The sequence below is a fragment of the Phasianus colchicus genome, chromosome 3, assembly GCF_987193195.1.
Source record: "Phasianus colchicus chromosome 3, bPhaCol1.hap1.1, whole genome shotgun sequence".
Taxonomy (NCBI): domain Eukaryota; kingdom Metazoa; phylum Chordata; class Aves; order Galliformes; family Phasianidae; genus Phasianus; species Phasianus colchicus.
This window is the reverse complement of record NC_143438.1, coordinates 58,214,992-58,234,559: the sequence shown is the minus strand read 5'-3', so window position 1 is coordinate 58,234,559 and position 19,568 is coordinate 58,214,992. Positions and strand designations below refer to the sequence as shown.

At 36.7% G+C, this 19,568-nt stretch overlaps 1 protein-coding gene across 3 annotated transcripts in view; it reads left to right on the top strand.

Annotated features, from left to right (window-relative positions):
- TOX (thymocyte selection associated high mobility group box) overlaps positions 1-19,568 on the top strand; it is a 222,491-nt gene that overhangs the window by 159,535 nt on the left and 43,388 nt on the right. The gene's annotated exons all lie outside the window — the stretch shown is intronic.

Genomic DNA, 19,568 nt, shown 5'->3' with positions numbered 1-19,568 from the left:
ATATACACTGGATACTTAGCATACATGGTGAGGTCTCAAATGAGATCCCTGTTAGCGTATTTTTCCTCCTAACAGGAGTCTATAATGTGTGGGGGGGAATTATATGTTACAGATTACAGCAAGCTTCTTGAGTTCCTGAATTACATTTTCTTTTTCCCTTTCTTTTGAAATAAAAAATAGACATCAGGGACTTAACCAAAATAGTAATTACCGCATTAGGTTTTTTCAGTGTTCAAGGATGTCAGAAATTTGACCTTTGAGGCTTTTAAATCTGACCTTGTTGCTTCTTTCCATTCATTAAGCTACAACCTTTGCTCTCTTGTCATAAAAGATAAATGAAGATTCACACAATCTTTATTTAAGAGATTTATTGTTTACATTAATGTAGATTAAGTAGAAGCTTTCTGATTATTTATTGTGCCAGTCATGCCTTCTTGAGCTTGAAGTTAGTTATTATAGTTCTATTATTACTATTTCCAAGGTACAATGAAAATTCAAAACAAAAATATATTTTTAAAATTTAAGTTTTATAATGCTATACTTATAAGTGGAAGAATTATTTTTAGGGTGCCTTATAAATTGGGAACAACATGGAGTTGCATCAGGGGAAGCTCAGTTTGGGTGTTAGGAACAGGCAGTGGTCACAGCTGCTGGCATTCAAGTAACATTTGGATAACTCTCTAAGACAAAAGTTTTGAATTTTGGATCATCCTTTATGGAGCCAGGAGTTGGACTCAGTGATCCTTATAGATTCCTTCCAAACTTTAGATATTCTTTGCTTCTCTGATTCTATAAGAATTTAATTTCAAAATTAAAAGTCCAAAATCTGGCCTTCATAACATTTACATTAATGATTCTTTTGCTCAGTGTTTTCCAATCTGGAAACAAATAATTTTTTGTTTCCACAGGATCATATTCATTAGCACACAAATTAAAAACTAAAGAAATTTAGTCAGAAGAACCTAGAAGATCAAACTAATCATTTTGATGAAGAAAAGAATAGATAAGACCATACTGGCCTTGCAGGAAGTTGTATTCTGAGTTTGAAACTTCATTTTTGCTTTCATTTTCAGTTTTGTTAATATAACCAGCTGAAAAGAAGTTTATAGAAAGTGGAATGCTCAATTGTAACTAACGGTTACAATCGTGGTTGTGTTCATAAAGTGTCAGAAGGAAAGATGCAGGAATACTCTCCAGCATATTTGCACTGCTACTTCCCTTGGGAACCAACTGGAGAAGTGCTTTCTCAGATGCCTCAGAGCAGAGTACATAGAATTACAGAATGGCTTGGGTTGAAAGGGACCTCAAGGATCATCTAGTTCTAACCTCATGCTGTAAGCAGTTGCCAACCATTAGATCAGGCTGCCCAGGAACCCAACAAGCCTGACTTTGAATGCTTCCAGGGATGAGGCAACCACAGTTTCCCTGGGCAGCCTGTATCAGTGCTTCACTGCCCTTTGAGCAAAGAATTTCTTCCTAACCCTTAACCTACACCCGAGGAGTGATCACCTCTCCCCTGCTGCAGGCAGAGCAATGTCTGAGGAGGGCACATGGTTCTTCTGGAGCTGCATGAAGTCTCTTGTCCTTCTCCCATCCACTTGGACCACAACCTGTAATGAATTACTTCACAGAGAAGCTCAGTTTTACCCAAAAGTTCACTCCATTTTTGTCATCTAGAAAGTGCTACTAATGTGTTGCCTTGAAGTAAGTGGGGAACTGCCTTCCAAACAGGCAGGAAAAGTAGCAAGGGAATTAAAAGAGACTGAGAGTAGCCCTGCTTTTAAACAGAAGTCCGATTGTGGGCAGCAGCTTCAAGTGAAATAGAGAAGGCCTAATTTTTCAGAATTTCTGCATTACAGACATATTAAAGTGAAACAAAACCACATGCAACAGTGGAAATCAATGTGTACGTTTAAATTAGAGATATCTTTGAGAATCATCTTGATATGAAATAGCATTGCAGTTCATACATTCCTGATCCTGACTTTTTGAGGCCTTGGGAGCCAAAGTATAGCTCAGCTCCTTGAATCGTATGCAGTTCAGGGAGGCTTTGCTTCTTAAGCATGTCAGATGAGATCGAGTTTTGCAAATGCTTGCAAGTTAAACTGCCAGGCCTGACATCTGAAAACTACGGTGGAAAACAACCCAAAGCCATGTGTCATGTATCCACACCCTTGAGAAAGACATGGTTAAATCACTGGGGTCAGACTAGACACTGCAATTTGGGAGGAACAAATTAGATAGAAGTGGGATAACAATTGGGTATTGCTTGCTCGTTTGAACACAGTATGGTTTTTAGAAGGCTAAGTAGCATAGCACTTACTTCAGGGAATATCTGCTACATAAATTTAATAGTTTTCAGTAGTTATCACAGAAATTGAAAGCTGCATTCAAATTCCTCTTACCCTATGTTACAGTTATTCTGTATAGTCTGTGGCATCAAAATTGTACTCCAAAAGAACAAAAGTCCCTTTTAAAGATGCAGATTTTTATTTATGAGCTGAACTCATCATTAATGTCAGGCTTTAATTTAGCTAGTAAACATCTACTTGTCTTCATGTTTAGAACGGGATATATTTGAGTCATATTTCTCAGTATATATTATTCTAAACAGTAACTGTTTTAAAATATTCTATTGTATTGATATTTTCCTAGTTTAATTGCATTAAGTACTGGGAAATATTTCTCTAGGAAGAGTCTGTGTTACAAGACTTTAAATCATCAAATGTAGTTTAAAATACATTTTGGTTTTGATTCTTTAAAAAACACATTTATTTCTCTGTGTGGGTAAGTGCTTTGCTTTTTCACCAAAATGGTCACGAAATCACAATATCCTTTTATTATAACAATAAATCATTAAGATGAGCATTTCAAAATATATAGGGAAACTGTAGCTGTGGCTTAGATCTTATCAGTGTCAAAAGAAAGGAAAAAATGCTGTTTTTTCTTTCTCGGAATCAGAATCTGTGTACTAAAACAGCATCACAGGCCACCTAAAGAACTACTCTAAGATTCAAGGCTAGATTAATTTGTCTTTCTGCAGACTCTGATAGTTCCTGGAGTGCTGGGGAGAATTTCCTGTTGCACTTTTTACAATATTAATTACAGTATTTGGGTTTGCTAGAGAGCAGCAACAGCAAGATGCCTCTTGTTATATCATTGTCTGTAGAAACAGGGCATTTTCTTTAGCATCGGTAGAGATTTTCACAGTAGTTGCCAGCCACAGCGGTCCAGTGAGACTTCAAAGATTATCAGAACTGACAAGCACTGAGTAAGTGTAGAAATTCCATAATTCTGCAATAAATTGATGCTCTGGTGATTCAGAATGTTAATCTTTGTCTTCCAAAACTTTTCTCCTAGAATACTGTCATAGTATTCATGTTATCAAATAGCAACGAATGAAGTGATGGGGAAAAAGAAACCAACATCTTAAAATAATTAGGAAACAAGATAAAACTGAAAAGCGTGGCTTTCACTTAGTTATGTTGCTGCAACTACATGCCTATATTTCAGCTGGAGACAATGAGAAGGTACTCCTTGAATTTTAACACCTTATAATGTTCGTATTTGTCACTTTATTTCCTAGTCCTGAAATCACAGAACGAATTAAGGAATAAATTGTGCATCACACTGACATGATTATCCTTCTAAAATACTTCCAGTGTTTTCACTTTACTAACCTTATAAGCAGATATATCAAGATTAGTTGGTTGCAAATTTTCTCTTCTTCTAAAATTAAGGAAAGCATTTTGGATGCGCTTAAAGCTTGCCAAGGTACGGACTAAGACAGACAGAGGATGTTACACTGTTATGTAGGAAAAGGAGAACAACACTACTTCTTCGGTCCTTTTCGTAATGTTGCTTTTTTTTCATTTTGTTATACTTCCTAAACAGTAGTGGGAGGTACTTACATGCAAAATATTCCTCATTAAAGCACAAGATTTAGCAGCTGCTATTTTAATCACTTCATGACACAGTTATTTTTCAGGACATTATAATACCACTGATATAGTGTTATCCTGAGCAATGTTTATCATGTGCCAGTAATTTCCAAACCAAATTATCTCACCAACAGTTTTAAGACATAGCAAGTGTAACCTATTTATGAGCAGAGATTTGATTTGCTTGTTTCTTCTACATCAGCCCTGTTATCTCTGTTGTGCTCAACTGCGATTGTGTTATGTGACAGTGGTTGATAATTCATCTGGAATTCAGTAAAGGGTACACTTTACCATTTGTAGCAGGGAAAGAACTCCACTTACTATCCTATGATCTTATTAATTCTACAATGTTAGCAGTAAGAATGCAGGGAGATATTAATTTGAGTTACCATGGGGAGCAAGTATTCTGTATATGGCTATTACTGAGCAATATATCTCTAAAATAAGAGTTCTCATAGCAGATAGGGTTTACTGAACTTTGAAAATAAAAGCAGTTCATTTCAGGTAGCATAAATACCAACAGTATCATTACTAACCTGCGCAAAAGCACCTCAGGATTTTCAAAAGATATATTTAAATTCTCCAAATTTAAATATAACATTTATAAGTTTTTCATGAACTTTTTCTAGATATTATAGACTTAGTAGTTAGAAATCTTTAAAAGTACTTTTATAAATGCAGAGAAGTCATTAAATTAAAAACTTGATCTTACAGGTTTCCATAACCAGAGGTAGTTTTCAGAGAGAGGCATCTTATTATCGTTCCTTTTCTCTAACACATGCATATGTTCTAAGTATTTTGGTTCACTTCTCCATAGAAACCTAGAAAATAAGTGTCTTTCTCATAGTTAATATTCAAGGTTCAGAGAAGTATCTAGGTATATTTTTCATTTTAAAATGGTTTTATCTTCTTGTCTTCTGAAGTATAATTTCTTGAAATATCTCTGAATGCAGTATGTATATTCTTTGGAGAAAGAAGACTCTTGTAAACTCATTCACTTGTTTATCTGTAAACACCACAGGCTTTGCGTGTTTTAATGTTCTGGCTTTATGTTCACGAAGAATTCCTCTGCATTTCTCAGATAGAGCTAGACACTTAAAATGAGAATTTCACTTACTGTGAATTGCACTGTACATATGTAGCTTGTCTGTCTGAAAGTCCTTGTGCTTTCTCACTAGCAGAAAGGGTAGGTTGTGTATTGAAAACAGGAGAAAGAAGCTTAATTGAGGGAACTTGACCTATCTAGTGCATTACTCATATTCTTTCATTTCAAAATGTAACATAAACAAAGGCTAATGCATAAGCTGAAGTTGACTTTGTTCAGTTTATTTTATTTCCGTATGCTTCTAATTTCCTTCTTCTACTAGTCACTTATGCATCCTTCATCAGCCCTTTATTAGTTATTCAGTCAGATTTTATGTAAACTGAGTCCTGAGATCTATGTACTAAACCTGGGAAGGTGATTATGAAAATTGCTCATGCAAATTGAGTAAAGGCACACATAAATTACCAGTTAGAGGCTTAGCTGGTAGTGTGCTTGCATATTTACCTGAATTGCATTCATAATTGCAGTAATTATGTGAACAGTCATGAATGTACTTCTGCACGCATGGCAACTACATTTTAAAATTTCTTCCTAGAATGAGTAAAATGATTTCTGGGAGAAGTGAGACAGCATAGGCTGTTTTTAGAGCTATAAAATTTGCTATGGTTTGTACTAGTAGAGGATGACCTTATTCTAGAATAATAAAGAAATTGGAAGAGCTGTGGTAGTGCACTGTGAAGTTATGCAGTGTTTGAGTTGTACAGTGGCGTGAAGAGCTCACTTGAAGGCAGTCTTTGGCACATGAACCCGACAAAAGAGTGTGGGTAGGCCTTTCTGTTTTTCAAGATATTACTCTGTCTTGCCATTTTGAGATTATGTGAATTCTAATCTTTCTAATGATTAAATATTATCTCTTACTGCATCTGGGTATTTGCCTGTTATGGGTACTTTCCAGAGGTACTTTTTGGCAGTGTGAAAGCTCAACATAGATTCCATCTCAGATTTGGGTACATTTTATAAAATTATGTTAATCTCAATTTCAGCCATTAATAGACTGAAAAGTAGAACCAAGATCTCTGTCTGTCAAGAAAGCTAATACATGGTCAGGAGAAGAGTTTGGGAATTTCAGTACAAACTTCTTGTGATCACAGCAGCCTGAAACCTGGCAATCATAAGCAATCGTATTTTGTATTGTACTAATATTATTACTTATCATCACTTTCAGCTCATATAGTCCCAGATGGAAGTTAGAAATAGGTTAACATGACTAGACCCTCATCTAGGAAGAAAGAGAAGAGGAAAACTTCCTTCAGATTTTCTTCAGAATGTTAGTGCAATTCATTTAAAGGGAAGTATTTCAACACAAATGAACTCGTGAGGCAATGCTGCTAAAACACCAGAGCCATTCCTTCTAGAAACCTCACTGTGGATCTGTGGATCCATAGTTGTTATGGACTGATCTAGCTAGAAGAAGAAGAAAAATCTCTAAAGCCTAACCTCATGGTCAATCATTAATCTACTATGTTAGCTAATCATCCTTCTCTTTCTTCACCACAAAGACATGGTTTCCATAGCTAGAAAATTCCTGTATTGCAGTTTGTTGTTGCTTTTGGTTTTTTGGTTTGTTTTGTTGGTTGTTTCTTTTTTTTTTTTGTATTATTTTCCTGAGTTCATATTCTGTAAATATCTACATTCCTCCCTTTTTCCCTTGCAGACAGTAATTGGCTTCTGCTTAAATTTCAGCATAAAACTTTTCTGTATTTTATTGGATTTCATACTGAGTAGGTGAAATACCTTGAGTTTTGCTACTGTCTACAACAAGATATACAAAACAAATATTATGCTACCACACATCCTTACAACAGACTTCAGTGTGCTTCTTTGGCATACACAAATAAAGTGAAATTACTGTATAAACAGTCATAAATCTCACATCCCACTTGTTGGCTGTCACTTGCTAATGCTGAAAGTGCAAGTTTGTAAAATAAAGAAAAAAGGATACTTTCTTAGCTGAACCAAGGCTGCTGCTTTATTCAGAAGATGAATTGAACAATGAGATGCTTCACAATCAAAAAGAATTAAGATTAAATAATGAGTTTTAAAATAAACCCTAAATTGTGATTGCCCGTAGTGTATTCCTTTTCATGTTTTGGTCTTTTATTTTTCTGAAATTGTTTTGGTAAGTTTATGAGGCTTTATTAAGGAAGGTATCCAACATTTAGAAGTATCAAACCAGCAAAATAAAGAGATATTCTTAAATTAAAAAGAAGATTTTCAGGAAGGATTTCTGTCATATTCTAATATAATGGATACTAAGCAAAACAGATTTACTAATTTTAATCTTCTGAGACTGCTAGATATCATATTCTGCATAGTTGAAAATAAAATAATTGAGATTTTTCTTGTTTCAGAGTTATAATATTGAACTTGGCAAGCTGCAGATGGATAATTATACTAGAGATGTTAAATAGGTTTTGGAGACAAAATAGTAAATAATACAATACAGAAGAATGATGGAGTTATTAGCATATCATTAAATCGCTTTCTCCCTGAGAGCCAAGCATATTTTTCATAAGTTACAAAAAGCATCTTGCCTAGCAGTCACACATATGCTTAACATTTACAAAACCCACTATATTTGACTACTTCATTACGTTTATCTTCCAGAGAAAACTATCACAGTATAGTTACAAATATCAGTAAGTTTATCACTTGATAACAAGATCATTTATATTAAAAATAATCTCTTGTGACTTAAACATTTTTCAGACCTTTTGTTTCAACTTCCATTAGTGCTATCACTCACATTGTGAATTTACAAGACTGCAGCATAGCAATTGATTTGGTAATAGGTCTTTTCAGTAATGTCATTTAAAGTGTTCAACTCATTCTTATTAGTCTAAATTATGGGTTTTGTTATGATGCTGTACTTAATAGAAAGTAGAATTATATGGGATATAGGTTTTTTTCGGGGTTACTGTTATCAGTCAGGAAAAGTATGATCTTTATCAAGGAAAGTGAACTTAATCCATAATCAATCTGAAATTCACAAAATGCACACCCATAGGTTAGATGACTAGTTTTCAACAAATGTACAAGTCATATGATGGAGAGATAAGGCAAAGTCATAATTTTATATAGCTTAGTGCCAGTGTACATAGAGTGCAAACAGTTATTGGTTTAACATAATTATTGTGCATGCCAATGCAAGAGCTAGCATGTCACAACTGTTTCCATCTGGAACTGAAATGGCGCACAAAATGGTTTGCTCAAATAGGGGTGATATTTTTCAGTGAGCCTAACTCTGAGGCTCTGAACCAGCTGAGCCCCCCTAATCCAGCCATTAATAAATATACTTATGTTCAAACTTAGCTTATAGTTAATTCAGTATATTTTGTTGTAGTCACATCGTTTGTAAGCCACTACCCAAAAAAGAACACTATAGCTTCAGGAAATAATCTCAAGGATATTGCACATCACAGTATCCAAGAGGAAGAATATAAACAATTGTGGATTAGTTCTGCCTGTGTTTCTCAGTTTCAGACATTCGACTCATATCTCATTGGAATGGAAACAAGGTCCATTCAAATTTTGTGTGTAACGGCAGAAAATATTGTAAGCCTATGATGAGGGTAATCAGATGATTAGAGCATGTAGTAGACTCAGGTTTTAGTCCTGTATTAAACTTAATGAGCAACAGAACCTTCTTTGGGATAGGCAAATGGGAGAATTATTCAGATGAAGAGGAACAAAAGAATGCACTGAAAGCCAAAAGTTAGCCGCACATGCATTTTGGATGGTTACTAATTGAAAAGAATCGAGTATTCATTGTCCTTGAACTTCACAGTGTGGAAAAGTCAGAGCCCTATTCACCGAATTTGCTCACAGAATCACAAAATCATAGGCGTTGGAAGGGACCTCTGGAAGGGACATCTAGTCCAACCCCCTGCCCTTTAGATACTTATTAACATTGATAAGATATCCTCTCGATTTTCTCTAGGCTAAATAATCTCAGATCTCTAGCCTTTCTCGATAAAGATGCTCCAGGCCAGTAATCGCTTTGTAGCCCTCTTCTGTACTCTCTCTTGAAGTTTCTTGTCCTTCTTGAACTAGGGAGCCCAGAACTGAACACAGGTCTCCAGATGTAGCCTCACCAGGGCAAAGTAGAGGGAAAGCATTACCTCTCTTGACCTGCTGGCCACTCTTGTTTTAATGCACCCCAGGATACCATTGGCCTTCTTGTCCACAAGGGCACACTGCTGGCTCATGGTCAACCTGATGTCCACTAAAACACCCAGGACTTTCTCTGCAGAGCTCCTTTCCAGCAGGTTGGCACCTAACTTGTACTGATGCATGTGGTTAGTCCCCCCATAAGTACACCACACTTCCTCATATTGAACCTTATAAGATTGCTCTTCGCCCAACTCTCCAGCCTGTCCTGATCTCACTGAATGGCACCACAGACTTCTGGTGTGTCAGTCACTCCTCCCAGCTTTGTATCATTGGCAAACTTGCTGATGGTAGACACTATCCCTTCATCCAGGTCACTAATGAATGTACTTTAAAAAGAGCACGTACAGCGGGTCAGTCCCTGAGGAACACCACTAGCAACAGACCTCCAACTAGACTCCACGCTGAGCTCTGCCAGTCAGCCAGCTCTCAACCCACTTCAGTGTTTGAAGGGATCTCTGGAAGGGATATCTAGTCCAAGCCCCTGCTAAAACAGGTTCCCTAGAGTATATTCACCTATCCCACACTTTCTAAGCTTACCTACAAAGATCTTATGGGAGACAGCGTCAGACGCTTTGCTGAAGTCAAGATAGACAGCATCCACTGCTCTCCTCTCATCTACCCAGCCAGTCACGACATCATAAAAGGCTAAAACATTGGTCAGACATGATTTCCCATTGGTTAACCTATGTTGACTACTTCTGATAACATTCTTTTCTTCTACATGCTTAGAGATGATATTCAGTATAAGTTGTTCCATCACCTTCCCAGGGACTGAGGTTAGGTTGACTGGCCTGTAGTTTCCTGGATCCTCCTTCTTGCCCTCTGTCCTTTACCAGGACACCTACCTCATTCACCAGCAGGCCCACATTATCCTTAATCTTTTTTGCTATTGATATAGTTAAAGAAGCACTTTTTGTTGTCCTTGACCTCCCTCTCTAGATTTAATTCCAAGTGGACCTTAATCTTTCTGACAACACTCCTATATTCTTCCCAAGTGGACAGACCCTCTTCCCACATTCCATAAGCTTTCTTATCCATCTGAGTTTTTCCGTGAGTAACTTTCTCAACCATGCAGTTCTCCTTTGCCTGATTTCTTACTCTTAGGGACCTTGAGCTTGGAGGAAGTGGTGCATGAAAGTCAACTTACTCTCTTGGGCCCCCTTACTTTCCAGTGTTGTAACACATGGGTCAAAGTTGGCTTTCCTTAAGTCCGGGGTTGCATTGTGTTGTTGTTGTGCATTGAAATAATTCAGCTAAAAGAAATTTAGGAATGATCTTTTTCAGAAAGTGACAAGTATCAAGGAAGAGGATGAACCAACATTATATACACTATGGAATCATCAGGAATGTTGTGCAATTATATATCTTAAATTTCATGTTTCACTTTGCTGTATTTTTCCTTGTTTTACCTGTCATTAATGCACGCAGATCTAGTAGATTCCGCTTGGACAGCCACCCCTTACTGAAACTAAGCTCATTAAATCAGAACTTGAACTGACCGGAATTCAAAGTATTCTTCGTCATTCAATGGTTCTACATCTTTCCTGAACTGACTGGAATTCAAAGGATTACTTGGTCATTCAATAGCTCTACATCTTTCTCAAAGACTTTCATACCTATCAAGATAGCAAATGACTGAATCTGTATTGTGCTAAAAATACAGACACTAGCATACCCAAATCATTCACATGGAGCCAGTCTTAACATAATAAATAATATGGTCAAGTCACATTTTTTGCTGTATAAACATTCTTGAATACCTTCATTTAAACATCCCAGTGTCATTCTACAATTTCCAATTTATCTCAAATATTTTCTAAATGCTGTGCAAGCTATACTTTCTTTTGAAATATGTAATGTGATGTATATGAATATCTCATTGCAAATTAATTTATTTAAATGCTAAATCCCCTAATCTTCTAAATATTAACACTAAAATATTAAAATATTTAAAATATGTATGACACGATTCAGAGACAGATGTATTGGCATCACTGAGAGACTCAGCTATGCACTTAGCTACACCCCTAGTCCTGCACTGTGCTTTAGCACACTCTATTCTCATGTGGCCAGCTCCCCCCTTGGCAAATCTGTTGGAAAATTTACAAATTATCTACAGGGAGTGATACTAATTCAAGAAATACTCTCCATATGTTTTTATTCATGTAAATGTTTCTGTGGAGCTTCCTTTACATTGTGGTAAGTGAGATGGACAGTGTGGTCAGGTTGCCTTTGTCTGTTAGAGCAGATAGAACAACACATGACAGATAACAATAAGGAAGATAGTGTGGTGAACATCTTCAAAAAACAGCGAAATGGAATGGAATGGAATGGAATGGAATGGAATGGAATGGAATGGAATGGAATGGAATGGAATGGAATTGAGTAGAGAAGAACTCGACAAAGTTTTCAGCAATATCATGTTGGTAACTGTTGTTTTGGGGCAGTCATAGGAGCAAAGCACTGCCAAGACAATTATAGTTGTCTCTTTCCCTCCTGCCCCATAGCAAGCACAGTTTAGCACTGCTTGCAGTATTTCCAAGGATGTATTTCTTTATTCCTAGGTCTAATCTTTTCATGTCCTTTGGATGCTTCTATTTTTATTGTCTCAAGGAAGGGGTAACATTATTGTCTTTCACAGTCATCTTTTTTACTTTCTTTGTTGTGATAAAAAACTATTGATTTGGGTGTGTTTGAGTGAACCTGTGAATACACTGCTGACTCAGGTGTTCTTTTGCAACACCAAAATAAACATGAAGTTGATGATTGTTTTCCTTATGTAAATAATTGGAGAAATAGAAAATAGTTTTGTTGATATTTGCAAAACGCATTGAAGGGATAATATTGTTATCAGGAGATGTGTTCCAGAATATTTGACTTGCATATCCTAGATTCCATTTGTCTGCTGTCTACCTATACCTGCTGTTAAGTATTAGACACTTCAAAAAGGGGAAAAGATAACACACATTATTCACCATTAATTCTTTAAAATGAGTCATTATTAAAAGCTTAATTGTTTGCTGAGAGGATCCAAATAAGTGGACTTTGCAAGATCAAACAAAATTGGAGATATTTGTCCAAATTAAAATGGAAACATGCATCTAGAATGTACCAAATGAACATGTATGCTCCTGTAATAATAATTTTATTATCTTCAGCTTCCAGGCCAGACTTTTAATTATGACCCTTTATATCAGTAAAAACCATGTATTCAGGATTAAAAACCTATTTCTTTAACTAGTCTGGTTAAAGACTGTGGTTTGATATATTCTATGCTACAACTTTTATAAAAACCAGAGAACACTTCTAATAACACTTTTCTAATTTCATGGTTCAGTGCACAGTCAGTAAAGATTTAAATAATTCAGAAAGAAAGCCTATTCTGTTTCTTTATTAGAAGTTTGAGTCAGGCAAATTCTTTGACATTTAATAGGTTTTTAACCCTTTTAATAACTTCTTATAATGAAATTTATTGGAGGTTGTTTTAAATAAAGGGTTATTATATTAGAGTGAATAGCAGTCGGTAGTTTTTTATGATTAGTTTTGAGACCTTAGTCCTGTGTGACTCAAAGGATATTAAAACATAAAGTAGAAAAGAATGTTAATAGTCACCAAATTAACTGTATACCGAGAAATATAGAAACTGTATATTATTGCATTCTTGTCATTATGTGATTGCACTATAAAATTTTGCAGTCAAATTTTGAGTATATAATTGTTTTAAAGGAGCTTAAGATCACTTACAGAAAGAATACCATGTAAAGCAACAAAAAGTGGTTTAATTTCTAACAGAATGATTTTGGAAAGATTACAGTAGTATAATTATAGGATGGTTTTGTTTTTTTTTTATTTGTTGTTTTGCTTTGTGGTTTTTTTTCTTCACTTTAGGGTTCTTTTTACATGTGAGTTTTTTGCTGTTTGATTTTAAGACTATTTTCCTAATGAACACAAATTTTGAATGACCCATTCATTTTGTCCTGAAAATGCACTGGGCATAGGATATAAAATGCACTTGTATACAATAGTAAGTATTTCCCAAATACCCACTTACTTTAAAACTCAGTTTTTCATTACGCAGTTAGCTGATACAGAAGAGAATTGTAAAAATGAGATGATGAAAACACACGTTCTTTTTTCTATTAGGTGATGCTTTGAGTGTTTTAAATAGTTCTCTGTGGTCATTTTACAGTAACTTTAGCTATCGTAACAAACCTTTCTTTAGCAGTCATTCTTTCATGTATATAGAAGAAAGGCTTGGTTACAGATATGATTCCTACTTTTACTGTATGCAAAGATCTGTGGAACTTAGGGTTTGATCTGCCTTTGTTCCTAGCAAGACATGCACATCAGTTACAGCTTTATCTGTATCTCTGACCAGTGAATCCTAACTTGTCAGATTTCAAGCTTCTAAATACTGGGGTCACATTTTTGTTCTTCTCTATTGTACAAATACAAATGTTCAACTAGTTTTATATTATCACACTGAGTAGCATCAACATGTTGTGAAACAACACATGAAACAGCATGGCTTGATTTTAATTCAATTGAAATTTATCTGAAACCTAACTACAGATATGTAGTGAATAACCATGGGGTATCACAGCACAAGCCTGCTGGAGTTCGTGAAGAGTTTGGAAAACATTCTCAGAAATATTTTTTTAATTTTGGGTAGTCTTTTATGGAGCCAGTAGTTAGACTTGATGACCTTTGTGATTCTACGACTACTGCTTACCATCATTTAGGAGTTTGCAATGACTGGAACAAACATTCAGTTTTAATATGGCACACATACCGGCACAAGTTGTTCTGGGAATATCATTGAGAATACTAATAACAGCATTTCTAATTACTAATTACTAATAATACTAAATTACTAATAACAGCCCTTCAGCTGACCAAGGAACATCAATGGTATGTATAATGGTGTCAAAGATGAATGACAACAGTGAAGAAGGGTTAGGGTTAGGGTTATTGCTCTTCTCTCAATACTGTGGATATTATCAAAGGTAAAACTTCAAGATTCCCTGGGTTTTTCTCTCAAAATCTTTATTTGAATTAATTAATTAATTGTGCTTTACTGTCCTGTTTTCCAGTGGGAAAAAATTAATTTTCCTACTAGTAGTTGATGTGGTGCTGTGTTTTGGATTGAGGATGAGAATAATGTTGATAACACACCACTGTTCTGTTATTGCTGAGCAGTGCTTACACTCAGTTAAGAACTTTTCCGCTTCTCAAAATGCCCTGCCAGTGAGGGGCTGGGGTACACAGGGAGATGGGAGGGGGCACAACTAGGACAGCTGACCCAGACTGGCCGGAGGGATACCTCATACCATATGGTGTCATGCAGAAAAATAAAATGGGGGAATTGGTAGGGAGGGCAGCTGCTGCTTGGAGTCTGTCTGGGTGTCAGTCAACTAGTGATGAGCAATTGCATTGTGCATCACTTGCAATGTATATTTTTATTATTATTATTAATTATTCTTATTATTACCCTTTTCTTCTCTATACTATTAAACTGTTTTTATCTCAACTGAAGAGTTTTAACTTTTTCTGATTCTCTCCCCCATCCTACCGAGGGGATTGAGTGAATAACTGTGTGGTGCTGAGTTGCCTGCTAGGTTAAACTGCAACCCACAGCTTCAAAATAGTACGCAGCAGTATTTCTCACAATAGCATTTCTCTTTGATTTACCTTGAACTTCTAGACAAGAAGTAAATGACCATCAACCACTTCTACCAGGTCCATCAGAAAAGTTTATATGATCTCTCACCTTATATAAAAATTAAGCAAAAATCCCCATAACACCTGGTGGTGATACTAGAAATAATGCCTGTTGTGCTTGCTACGAATTTGCTTGGGATAGTGAGGTATATGATCTTCACTTACTTCAGAGAGTAAGCCTTTCTCCTTCAATTTTAATGTTTTCATTTCCAGTCTATAATCCCTAGCATTTCTTGCATATATTTAGACCTGTCATATGTACTTCATTTTGTTAAGGCAACTTCTCTTTTTTCTTTCAATCAAGGATTACACTTACTAGAAATGTATTTAAGTAAGGAGAAACAATTTGGAATCTTACAGCTTTTGAGAGAGTGATTGCATCATAATTCTTAATTATAACAAGAAAAAAAGCATGGAAATTATTTTGCTAACAGCACAGTCTGATTGAAACTGCCTGCCTAATGCTTCTTAGAAAAAAACTTCTTTGCTTCATAAAGCCAGCTTCTGGGTTGTTAGTTAAGGGTCCTGCCATTTGACTCTCTTTGCATCTTGCATGAGTAACCAGCTTACATCAGAAAGACAGATTATTAAGGATTTTTTTTAATGCTTTATCCTAGATTCTGTTAGAGACTTGAAGGATTCAATCTGAAAGCTCTGTCAGATGAAAATATGTGTATTTTGTGGAGTTTGCAGCATGGTATTTCAAGAAAGACAAAGACCATTGAACATAGTCCAGAGGACAGCAGGAAGAATGATCAAAGGTGTAGAAAACACAGCATATGAAAAAAAAAAGTCTTTCAATCTTCAGGTTTGGTTGTTTAGTCTAAAGAAGAGAAAACTGAAAGGAAATTCATAATAGCTTTCCAGTGTGTGCAGCTTTTCTGTAAATAAGGGGAAAAACATTCCTCATGTCCACTGGGAGTAGAGTAAAAAGTAGTAGGTTTAAATTACAACAAAGGAGATTTAGGTGAGACATTACGGAAAAAAGCCCTTTCCACTGTAAGGATAGTTAAGCACAAGAATTGCCTAGGGAGGTTATGAAGAGGTTAGACAAACATCTGTCAGAAATGATTTAGGTATAACTAATCCTGCTGTGAGATAAAGTGTTGGACTAAATAACCTTTTGAGGTCCCTTCTAGCACTATTTTCTGTGATTCTGTGATTAGGGTACTGTTTTCATATTGTCCCACAGTGAGATGATTCTGTGTAGAGACGTGCTGTATTCTGCATAGCACAATTTTCTTAATTATTGCTTTAAGTTGACATGGAAAATGATGGTCTGATGTTTAATGCCCTTTAGTTTTATTCTTACTACCTCGTGAGCACTGTGCAGGGCATTAGGAGCTTGTTTTCAGGCAGACAACAAATGGGTTGTTTTGGTAGTGCACTAACTACATTATTAGGTGGGTTATTGGTACATACCTCAAAAATCTTACAGTGTTTTTTAATGCATAGTCAAACACCTGCATAGGTAGATGCTCTATTTCTGCTTATAAGTAAAATGCAAATGCAAAAAAATATATAGCCATGGAAAGAATTGTGTCTTAGTTCTGGATTAGTAAAGCCAAAATAAAACCAGACATGTTCTAAAGCTGAGTATAAAGTTGTGAAGCATCTTGAAATTGACAGATGGAGAATGATATTAAAGTGCCAAATATTATTACCTCATTGAACAGGCCATCAAAGGCATCATTTTAAGACTATCCTTATTCCCTGTAGTACACGAATTCTTTAACTTTGTTCTTCTATTTGACATTCTGCCATCGGGCAAGATTTGTCTTCGTCTTTGTATTCAGTGAAGTATGTTTGCAGTATTGTTTCTGAATATTGGGTATGACTCCAGCACAGCCACATTGTGGTGGGCTCCATCTGGAAAAACAAGCAATTTGAAGCTTCTGATTGTGAAGTACTTAGTATGGAATTGGTCGTACTTTGCTAGCAGTGCTGACAGAGAATGTGTATGATCAGTGCCACTGTTCTCACAGAGATGAGGTCATCAGAGTGTTTGAGACAGGGACATACTGTCACACCACAGCAGCAATGAAAGGATGCGGTTTTCATTGACAGGCCTCTTCTTGAAGTGTGATGATTCTTTAGAAATGTAAAGATTCATCATCACATGCTTTCCACAGTATTACTTAGTAACTTTTCACAGTTAATGTGGTCAGCTGCCTATTCTGACTCAGATTTCCATTTTCTTAGATAGTCTCTTTGTTTCTTGAGGAAGGATCAGGATTTGGGAAGGCTCTGCAGTGCAGGAGAGAAGCGAGACAGAAATCTCATCTGTAGATGCAGAGCCAAGCGCATTCTCCTTGCTGAGGGTCACAGCTCAGTTCATGGATGTCACTGGCATGTTCCCAGGTATTGCTCTTCTCTGCAGGCAGGTCCCTTAGGGTGTTGTTGGTTTTTGGCTTAGGGAACATGTACTCTAAAGCAACCTGTCTCCATGCTGCTTACTCCTGGTTTTGTAAAGGTTGCATGGTATTGATATAAAAATTCAAAAGACTGATCCTTACAAATATGTATATGCATATTTTGTGGGGGGATATATTCTATACTATCCAATTTGTGTTGTGTTATGTGAAAACAAGCTGTGTGTTCAATGCTGGAGCTAAAACTGAACATAGACTCTTTAAAATACATGTTGTTTTAAAGATGGCAAACACAGAATGCTCTGCAGTGTCTATCTGGTAATTGAAGTTCACATAAAAAGTTTTTAATAAAGGAGAGTGTTTGAAAAATAACATGTCTATTGCATTTTTCTTGGGAAAAAAAAAAAAAAAAAGGTAATGAAAATTATAACCTTTGCTCTGCTTTCAGTGAAGTAGATATTTGGCAAATTCATTCGAAAGACTGAAACAGTTGCTAGGAGTTTCAGATAATGTTTGTTTCCATCCCAGAGTTCATAAAATCATTTGGGTACACATTCACATGACCACAGCATCACAGAATGGCTGCAGGTGGCACAGATCTCTGGGTTTATCTGTCCCAACCCCAGCTGCAGCAGGTACACCCAGAGCAGGAGTCCAGGCCCACATCCAGGTGGCTGCTGAAGGTCTCCAAGGAGGAGATTCCACAGCCTCTAGGCAGCCTGTGCCAGTGCTTTGTCACCCACAGAGTATAGAAGTGCTCCTGGTGTTCTGGTGTTCTGAGGGAACATCCTCTTCCAGTTTATGCCCATTGCCTCTTGTCCTCAAACTAGGCTAAACGACATGGTTCTGTCTTCTTTGCACCTTCCCTTTAGTTATTTTTACAGATGGATGAGATCCCCCTACGCTTATTCTTCTCTGGTTCCAGCTCTCTCAGCCTCTCCTCACGGGAGAGGTGCTCCAGTCCCTCAGTCATCTGTGTGGCCCCCCATGATGAACTCTCCAACACGTCCAGTTTTCTCTTGTACGGTGGAGCACAGAACTGTACAAAGTGCTCCAGGTGTGGCCTTTCGAGTGATGAGCAGAGAGAAGGGAAGGAGCACCTCCCTCAACCTGCTGACAACACATTGCCTAATACAAAATCCCATGGGAGGGTTCTGAGCTGTGCTGGGTGTTACATGCAACTGACAGGGTGAGCGGGAGGCTTTAGGGAGTGCCTCCTTTCCTGGCTCACCAGGGACCTGGCACCAAGCAGCTTGGCATCTGGTGAGCACCCTTTGGAGAGGGCCTGGGGACAGCCTGCCTCCCTACTCATCCTGCACCAACTGCTTGCTGTTCAGTGACACAGCTGAACTGGGGGAGATAGGGCCAAGCAGCGGTTAGAGCTTTACGGCACAACTGCTATGGTGTGGATTGTGTGCCAGAGGCAGTGATAATGATAGCTTTCAAGGCTAATATGTTTGAAGGTGAGCTGGTACTGGAGGAAAGGGGACAAACATTCAGTAGCGATCTTTAAACGTATGAATGTCTGTCAGCATTCAGATTTCAGTCTTCAATTGATTTTTTACACTGTTCTGACTCCTTTCCTCTGGTGCTATAGTATTCATTAAGCAAACTTGAATATATTTGTATAGATAACCCCTTTTTACCAAAAGCTATTAATTTCTAAAGCAATATAAATACAGGTATAATTATGTTTGCAGAATGTATTCCAAATACTTCTCAGAGATACATGTGCATTTAAAGTGGTTAGTATTCCAGAACTAATGCTATTATAAGTTTAATTTACTGCCAGCCAGTCAGCCTTACAAAAATCAATCTGCAGGCTCATAAAATATCTCCCTAAAATTTGTGATTTCTTACTAAAGTGAAGTTACAGGTTTATCTTTCCTTTTTCTGTGTCTTACTGGTTGTGAGGTATCCCATAGATTCCTTTGATATATAGGGGAGTGTATATGAGAGACCAATAGGTTATAGAATTCACAAGGTATTCGAAGTTAAAAAAGAACTGAGCCATCTTTAAATGTTTGGATGACAAGTCTAACAAACACTGTCAGTAGATAAATGTGGTTATGTTAATACATTGAACCATTAACATGTGTCCTTATCATAATGGAATTTATACAATGATAGTTGCCGTCAGATTCCACTCGATACTCATGACATGTTTGTCTGATGCACTGAACGACAACTATATCTATTTCATTTCAGCTTTGAATTGACACTTCAATTTTATATCACCCACATAACACCTTAGCT